General features: G+C 36.0%; 1 long non-coding RNA gene across 1 annotated transcript; it reads right to left on the reverse strand.

Moving 5' to 3' along the window:
* Positions 1 to 201: 201 nt before the first annotated feature.
* LOC143889464 (uncharacterized) lies at positions 202 to 9,061 on the reverse strand. Its single transcript, XR_013254843.1, has 4 exons — positions 8,386 to 9,061; positions 600 to 683; positions 429 to 481; positions 202 to 314 (listed from the first exon to the last, which is right to left on the reverse strand). It is a non-coding gene; the product is annotated as an uncharacterized LOC143889464 (long non-coding RNA).
* Between the last annotated feature and the right edge of the window lie 475 nt (positions 9,062 to 9,536).

Raw genomic sequence — 9,536 nt, forward strand, 5'->3', positions numbered from 1 at the left:
ATTTGTTTTTTATATTTCTGCAAAACAAATGTTTAATATCAACACTTCCTTTGAAATAGCAGATAAATAGGGGAAAACAAAGAAAGGAGATTAACGAAGAAAAGGAAGAAAATATATTATTAATGAGTTAAGAAGGTAGAGAAAAATTCAGAGGCAAATTAACTGCGTATTGGTGATAAAGTCTGGAAAATAAACTTGAGGCATCTCACTAATGGAGTCCCTCCTCCTGCTTCTAGATGTTGTGAATGCTGCCAAATGTTGTGAATGAAAAGGTTAAAGGCCTTTCCTTTGTGGATCTTCCGAATGTCAGTCTTCTGCATTTGAAGAGCGAAAATCTAAAGAACAGGCATCTCATGCAGATGACATTATTTGCAAAGTCAAAGGGAAAAAGTAATGAAATACATAATATGCGCAAATCCTGTACTTACATTTCATGGGTTTTGTAAGCTTCCCCCAATATATAGTTATCTTGAGCAAGCTTCTGATATGGAGAAAAAAAAGGAACACCAACAATAATAACATAATTTGAAAAGGTGAAAATCATTACTGATCAAAATTCAAAATTAGTTCATTTATAGTTTTTTCAATCAAAAACCCACCTTATTCGTCCGAAAATCCACTGAGACGAATTTTAGATGTTGGTGCGAGATGATCTGGTGAATCAGTTGTGAGCAGCCCATAATCTGCAATATAATGGAATGGAATTACGGAAAAGTGTTGCTACATGGCCTTGTAGCTAAGCTTATGTACTCGGTTGGGTTAAATACAGTGGGGGCCCACATTGTTTGGGTGATCCAAACCATTCATTTGAAAGCCCCTTTACCTAGTAGGGTGTCCACAAAAAATCAGACCCATAGGATGATCCTAACCCATCCATGTAATAAACAAATGGAAAGGAACTAGAATGTATTAACTCAAGAAGTTATATACTTCTAGAAACCGAACGAAAAGATTTTTTTAGTGATCTTGGTTTGTGCACACACTTCACATTTGTCAAATTTAATCGACGTATCTAAACGTATATTATAAGTTTTAGCAAGTTGTACCATTTTCCTCTAGTTCACATGTCCCAATCTATTGTGTAACAATTTAGGATCAATAAGAGATGAACTACCCTGATTAATTGTTTCATTTTCTAAACTCAACCTATACATACCATCGATCAAGAATGCGCATCCAAAATAATAAGAGTTAACAGTTAATGTTACTCTACCACCCAAAAAAGAAGAGCGCATACCAACATTGTCTAAAAGACTAATGAAAATTAAATTCTTTTGAAGAGAAGGAACTACTTTATGTGGACCCCGATCCTGAGGAGGCGGCAAGGAACGAGTTCCTGTCGTTCCTTTTGATGTCCACATGAAGGACAGCTCTACCAAAGAACTCTCGAAACAAAACGCCTTATGGTGATATATGAGATACCTCTTGATCCGGAGACAAAAGCCTTGAAACCAAGACGTACCTAAAACTATGAAAGAGTCGTCATCCATGGATAGGCCATGGAACCAAAAACAAATGCTCTGTTTGCAACGGATAACTAGAGAAGAGAGGGTTCGTACCTGATTACGAGTTGGGAAGGTGTTAGGCATCCAACTCTGCACTCGGTCTCTTATGCCATTTATTTAAAACTTTGAAGAGTTTTGGGCAAAAATCATGTGCAATGAGGACAGATATCCCCGAGAAAATATCTACCTAAACATGCATGACCCGGGGATGGGTAAAAGAAAAAACAAACAAGTACTAACTCATCATATCTAATCCTAACTCAACTCATCTAATAAAGCAATAAACATACACATGCACTGCTACAACTAAACGGGTAATAACAGATATAAAGAGATAGCATGAGCAGATATGATGAAGTAAACTAAAATATATGTAGAAGCAGTAAATGGCTATAGCTAAACAGATAAATGAGATAAGCATGGAAATAAACGCTACTACTAAGCATGTAAGTAAGCAAGTAAATAAAGCAGTAAACATACACATGCATAACTACAGCTAAACAGGTCATAGTAGATATGATGAACATTAAAGCAGTAAAGAGCTACACCTACGCATGTGAGTAACAATAAAGAAAACAGTAAAGGGTTATAACTAAACATGAGCATAAGCAATATGAAAAGCAGTAAAGAACCATAATAGCTACAGCTAAACATGGTGAAGCTACAGCTAAACAGGTCAAGTAGAAACTATGACTAAAATATGTGAATAGCAAATTGGAAACAATCCAATCAAAGAAAGAAAGCACACTAACATGATCATATGCAAGAAACAATGCCGAATAACAGACTCAAATCCCAAAATGCTAACAACAAACCCTAAAACTCTAAGTGTTTTCGTCTGAATCTTGGACGGCCTTACATCCATCCAAGCCGCCTACGTATCCCTACCTCTACAGGAATGAAGGCCACATAGTTCTTGCACGCTTACTCTAAACTATGATGCCTAACACATCTAGGATCGATATCCTAGACTCGATCAACTAGACTCGGCTAGTTGTTTTAAAACTTCTTGTGCGATTACTTAAGTTCAAGTGGATTGTAACTTTTAGGACTCCCTATATGCCCTAGCTAAATGCAAGTTTTTAGCCCTAAACTAATGCATTTGAACCCTACATCCTATGTGCACTAGGCTGTTACCCTAACGAAGAAATAGGCTATCTAACGCACCCTATTCTAATCATCAGTCAGCAATGTAAATCACTAACTGATTGGACAGAGACGAGGACAGACTCCTAGCTAGGACAAACTCCTAACTCTAATATAAACACAAAATATCCAAAACACTTAACACATCTAGGAAAAAATCCTAATTCTAGAATAAGATCTTTTCGAAAACAGGTTTATTGAGAAGCTTCAAAAGCTTTTTGTATTTTCAAAAGGTTTACATGATTTATTTTTTAAGGTTTGACTAGACTTGGGATAAAGATCCCAAGATGCCTACTTACCTCGTGGAAGAGGATCAAGCCAACGTAGTTCGGAAACAAACTTTCCTAATATGTTCCTAAAACTTTTGACTTTTTGATATTTCTAAATTTTTAAAATGTTTAAAATGTTTTATAATGTTCTAAGTTTCTAGACTTTTAAATATTTTCACCCTTAAAAGGAACATGCAAACACAACAACAAACTAGGGCAAAACCCTAAGGCTAAAGGAGAAACCCCGAACAACGAAACTAATGTCCCAAGAACATGAAAAGGATAAGATCCCAAGTAGCTTTAACACAACTGAGTATGTATCTAATCAAGGGGAGTGACAACAACTCTAAAAGATAAACTCATAACTGACATCACTAAGGAGAGAGTACAAGTAGATCAAAACACGTCTAACAACTCTAAGAAGTCGTGCAAATAAGTCCAAGACTCTCTATTAACGCTACCAAAATGTGGGGGTAAATATGTCAAAGACTCGCTATTAACACTACCAAAGCATGGGTAAATAAGTCAAAGACTTGCTATTAACGCTACCAAAGCATGGGGTAAATAAGTCAAAGACTCACTAATAACTCTACCAAGAATGGGGTAAATAAGTCAAAGACTCGCTAATAACACTACCAAGACTAGGGGCGAATAAGTCAAATATTGCTTCTAAGAAGAAGAGGAGGTAAACATGGGTGCTAGTGAGACTGGGCAAGTCTCCTAAACACAAAGGTGGGCTCCAAGTACCCCTATCATTGCCTTTACAATGATAGAATAAGGGATAAAGGCAACTATTCAGACCAAAGGGGGTACAACTACATGAGACTGGGTAAGCTTCCTAAAGGAAAAACTCTCTAAATGAGACAAGGCTTGTCTCCAATAGGGCTCTAGATGACTCATTCATTGCCCTTGCAATGAATAGGGTCACTAATGTCTAAAAGTATCTCTAAAAGGCTTAGAAAGTCTACTGAATAAAGAGGGGATTGCTACTTAAGCTTGGGATGACTCATTCATCGCCCTTTGCAATGATAAGAACTTATAGACTGGACCCTAAGGAGAAAACCCTAAAACAAAACATATTAGTATTATTCTAATCATTGCTTCTAATTTCCTGAGAAGATAAATAAAAACAAGGACTATTTGGAACATCATAACATTCTTATGCCATACTTTCATGTCAAGATACCTATTCAACAACTTAAAAAATGATTACCAAAATATTATTAGAGTAAGTCAGTACATGTAGTAGCTTGGAATTATACCTCTAAGGTTTATGACAGATAATCTTATCAAAGATAGAAAGGACAAATAAATTCTAATCCTTTAGTAAACAGAAAGTCATTATTAACATTTAGCCTCATGCTAATCAATATGCCCATAATTAAAAAAAAACTGAACTACAAGCTTCTAAATTCAAATTTATTTCCATACTCAACAATATATATATATATATATGTATGTATAAGTGGATTGAATCTTCATGGTATGAACCTAAAGGGGAATAAAACACATGTTTTAGTAATGGATTACAACACCTTAGCCTAACATACAAATCATGTGAAATGGGAACAAATTATTCCTGAGAAGACGTGTACCTAAGCATACATTATTCAAGGATAGGTAAAAGAAAAGAAATCATCCAAGTCCTAACTCATCACATCTAATCCTAAATCATCACATCTATGAAAGCAATAAACATCCGCATGCATAACTACACCTAATCAAGATAATGGCAACGATAGTGAGTAGATATGAATAAGCAGGAAAGTAATAAAAGAGCTACAACTAAGCAGATAAATGAGATAGGTAAGTAAATGACGCTATAGCTAAGCATGTGAGTAACCAAATAAGCCAATAAAGAAATGAAAACACTAAAGCTAAGCATGTGATCAAAGTAGTAATAATATGTATGCTCCAACTAAGCATGTGAAATAGCAAGTAAACTATGTAAGGGATATGTCAAAAGAGAATAAACACTCAAAAGTAATGTAAGAAAACACACTAGCATGACCCTATGCAATACATAGTGATAAACACAAATACAAACCCTAAAATGCTAACAACAAACCTTAAAACTCTAAGAGTTTTTGCCCGAATCTTGGATAGTATAATATTCATCCAAGCTGCCTACGTATCCCCGCCTCTACAGGAATCAAGCCCACGTAGTTCTTGCCCGCCTATTCTAAACTATGATGCCTAACACATCTATGACCGCTATCCTAGACTCAATTAACTAGACTCAACTAATTGTTAAAAGCTTATTCAATGCGATTGGTTAGGTTCCAATTATTTGTGAGTTTTAGGACTCCCTATATGTCCTGACTAATGCAAGTTAACCCTAAACTAGTGTAGGTGGTCCCTACATCTAGCGCATCCTAATCTCGTCATCAGTCAGCGAAGAATATCACCAACTGACAGGACATAGGCGAAGACCAAACTCCTAGCTAGGACAAACTCTCTAGACATCTAGGACACACTCCTAACTCTAGAAGAATATCTTTTTTGAAAACAGTTTGCAAAGTTTGAATAATTTCTTTTTGAAGGTTTGATAATGTTTATTTTGAAAAGATTGACTGGACTCGGGATGAAGATCCCAAGCTGCCTACGTACCCCGTGGGAGGGGATCAAGCCAACGTAGCTCGGAAATAGACTTTCCTAACCACTCTCCTAGTGACTATGAACTTTTAATGTTTTGAATTTTAAAAATTTTTTGTGTTTAAAGTTTTCCATTGTTTTTGGATTTTTAAAGTGTTTTCACTCTTTTAGCCAAAGGGAACCTATAAGACCACACCCCGTGATCTACAGCCTGGCGGAGTGTCAACATTATGGACAAAATCCATAGAGCTTAAAGGGGAACTCCTATCTAAAGGATAGACTATTATACTATGTAAGGAGAGGACAGACTCATCATTTATAAGTGTAGGACTGACTCATGTATCTTGCAAAGGTAGGACAGACTCTTAAACTTTTAGGGCGTTGGACAGAATCCTAACTCCCTATAACGGTAGGACTGATTCCTGAAAGACTAACTCCAAACTATAGGACAGACTCCTATCTATAGGACAGACTCCTAACTATGAGGATGACTCCTAACTAATATAAAATTCATAAACTAAATATTATAAGCAGGAGAGTGCTAATGAGACTGGGCAAGTCTCCTAGAGTAAGAGGAGATAAAGGGTGCTAGCGAGACTGGGCAAGTCTCCTAGACACAGAGGTGAGCTCCAAGTGACCTTATCATTGCCATTGCAATGATAAATAGGGTCTAAGGTGTCTAAAAAACTAAGTTAGTCTTTAACTTAGTAGGGGGTTCTATAAATGAGGCTAAGGTAAACTCCCTAAGGATAGGCTCTATACAACATGGCTTATCTGCAAAGGAGAATCGCCTTAATGAGACATAGTGTGTCTCCTAGTGGGGCTCTAGATGACTCTTTCATTGCCCAAAAGAACTATTAATTTTTTCATTTGTTTTGTTTAATTGTTTTATTTTATTTTGTTTTCAAATTTTCGGGAGAGTTTATTTGGACCAAAAGTTAAAAGGAGCTTTCGCAAAAGAAATCTTCTATTTCTCTTTGTTTGTAAAAGTAGTTTCCCCAGTTCAACAACTCACAAGCGCAATCAACAAATTAGAGAGAATGTCATCAATAGAGTCATCTTATCAATTTGTGACCAAAATTCCCTACCGCACAAAATTATAAAGGTAACCTAAAAAAAAACCAAGATACTCTTGGAGCTAAAAACAGGTGTCAAGAAGGTAAGGTATAGCTACACCTAAGTCCATAAGTGGTTTAAATGCAAATGACATCATTTCCATAACATTGGGTCACCATGGGTACTTTGGTTTTTGGAAACCAAAGCTTTTATCACAATATAAGCCAGTATGAAAAATCTACTATAGGTATATGGATCTCAAATGAACAAGATGACTATATTAATGTCATTCACTTAGATTTAGTAGTCATATTAACATATTGTTAAACTAGGGTGATTTCACAAGCAAATTAAAGTGAAGACAAAATGCATCCTTACTAATGCCAAACCATGAGTACATTGGTACCATGAGTACATTGGTACCATGAGACAGTTTATCCTAGAGATAATATCATCGCAATCTTGTGCTAGAAGTTGAACCAACTCAAACTAAATTTCAATATTAAAAGGGTTATCTAGTGGTATTTGCTATTCCCAAAGATATTCCTTGCAAGCTGAACTAGGAAAAAGCACAGACACTACTAGACTCACAAACTAATTGGAGAGAAACATTAGGTCGAATGACAACATTAATAAAACATTGTTTGGCTGTTATCATTTCCTTAAGAAACTACAGAGAAGCATTTGAAAAGAAACATGTTTTCTTGTACTGCTTATTTTTGTGCCAAGCATGTACTCATAAGAAGAATAAAACATTAACATAGATGTCGTCACATTTGGTAATTGCATTGAAGTCACCCTGCTTCTTACCTCCACACAACATCTAAAGATCCTTGCAATTCTCGAAGAGCATTCGAAGAGGAGGGGGTCCTATCATGAGAAGAACAACCTGACCTTAATCAACCAACAAAAGCGAATCGAATAAATGTAATCATTGAAGCTTTTATAGTGCCTAAATCAGTAAATGGTGGGGTTACCATAGTTGTCACTATGTTTAAACAACTATTTTAGGACAGCTATGGAAGTCATTACAGTTTCCTGAAACCCAAGACAACGAGTAGCCTACCAACAGTTAAATAATACCCCTACTTCAGGATACAATTGTGACTAATCATTAACAAAGGTTAGGGTATCGAAGAGAGTAGTGCTATAAGCACTACCATACCATACATAAAGACCTACACTGCTCGGTGTTATAAGCACTACCACACACAAACACTTCGGACCAAACCGAACATAAACCATCACAATAATGGGAAAACAAGTGGGATCAATTATCTTACTTGGATTTATTGGGGTAAATATATAAAGTTCCAATGCTACCTCAACTTCCAAATGATCTAAGGGAAAGACAATGAACAGAACTAACTACTTCTACATGATAGACCCTTACCAAATAGTATTAACTATTGAGGTCCGAATGAAAAATCATACCACCATGAGTATGAAAATTATTCCAGTTCTTACTTTGTGTTCTATCACCAACCCAATGGATCTACTTTATAATCAACAAGGTGATGATAAATCCTCTTCAATGCAATTGTCAAATCAAGATAACATCAATATCAACACTCTTTCTAAAACAGTCCGTATAAATCTAAGATCAATTCTTAGATTATCCTTTAAATGAAAATGGAGATCCAATCTCAAATTGCATAGAAAATCACAACCATGAATAACGATATGATTATTTTAGAATTGAAACCTACGTGAATGGACCTTGAGAACTGAAATCCAGAGAACAAGTACTGGCAATCCAAATTTAAAATGAGATTTAGTAAAAGAAACATGAAAGATGAGAAAAATTGCATTACCTTGTTTTGGAATTCCAAAACTTCAACCTGACCTCTTTTTTTTTCCAGTCTGCAATTAGGATTCGTCTAGGTTGCGGATTATTAATGATGATGACAGAATCCAGAAATCTGGCCGAAGAAGATCATTTCAACCCTCTCCCTCTTTGCTTCAGGTTTCTCTTAGATTTCTTCTCTCAAAACCCTCTCTTGATCATTCTTTTTCTCTGCTCAACCCCTTCTCTACAACTTTACAATGCTTTCAAACCCTAAAAAGAAATCATAGGGTTTCTCTCTCTCGCAGATCTTGAATTAGGTGCAAGGTTACTGATAACTATGATCATAATGATGGATGAGATTTGGTGGGAAAGAGTTGGCCGGAGAGGGACATCGGATTTTCCTTTTCTAACTCTCTAATCTCAAAGTTCTCTTCTCAGATTAGCCATGGAAAAAGCCTCCCTCTCATTGATTTCTTTTCTACTAGGGTCTTAGGAACAAAGCAAAAGGGAGTTTAGATAGAAACGGTAGTAAATCTTGGGTTTGGAAGTAGTAGATGATGGTAGTGATGGTGTAGATGAGGGATTAATTAGGGTTAGCAAGAAGAAAAAAAAAAATCAGAAATGAAAGAAGAGGTAAGGAAAAGCCATTGATTGAAGCTTGGCAATGCTACTCTCCATCCTCATCTCTGCATTTCGCCCAAAATGAGAGACCCTCTCTGGAATTTTTCACGTGAAAATGAGATCCCCCCCACCATATCGCGTAATCTGTTGAGCCTTTTATAGGCAAAAAGGGCTGCGATAATATTAGCACCCCTTATCCATTGGTAATTGCACTCCACCCTTTTACTTCTTTTGATTAGTAAAAAAAAATGATATATTCAGCCCCCCTCTTTGCACTGGGTAGTAATAAAAAAAAAAGTGATATCAGTACATCCATATTTTGATGATGACACTAACTAGTTTATTTTTTCTTCATTAACGGTTCCATGGTTGATATTGACACTCCCTCTTCTGATAATACACCCCCCTTAGTTTAAACATAAAATAAAATTGGTGCTACTTGTACTTCGATAATTACACTAATGCCAATTGTCTTTTTTGTTCTAACGGGCTCATAAGAGCTTCTTGGTAAATGTATGACATTTGATAGTGCTTTAAACACTAAAAGACAAGATG

Source organism: Tasmannia lanceolata, unplaced genomic scaffold (genome assembly GCF_043159265.1).
Source record: "Tasmannia lanceolata isolate RefF3 unplaced genomic scaffold, GAP_Taslan_0.1 ptg000013l, whole genome shotgun sequence".
Lineage (NCBI taxonomy): Eukaryota > Viridiplantae > Streptophyta > Magnoliopsida > Canellales > Winteraceae > Tasmannia > Tasmannia lanceolata.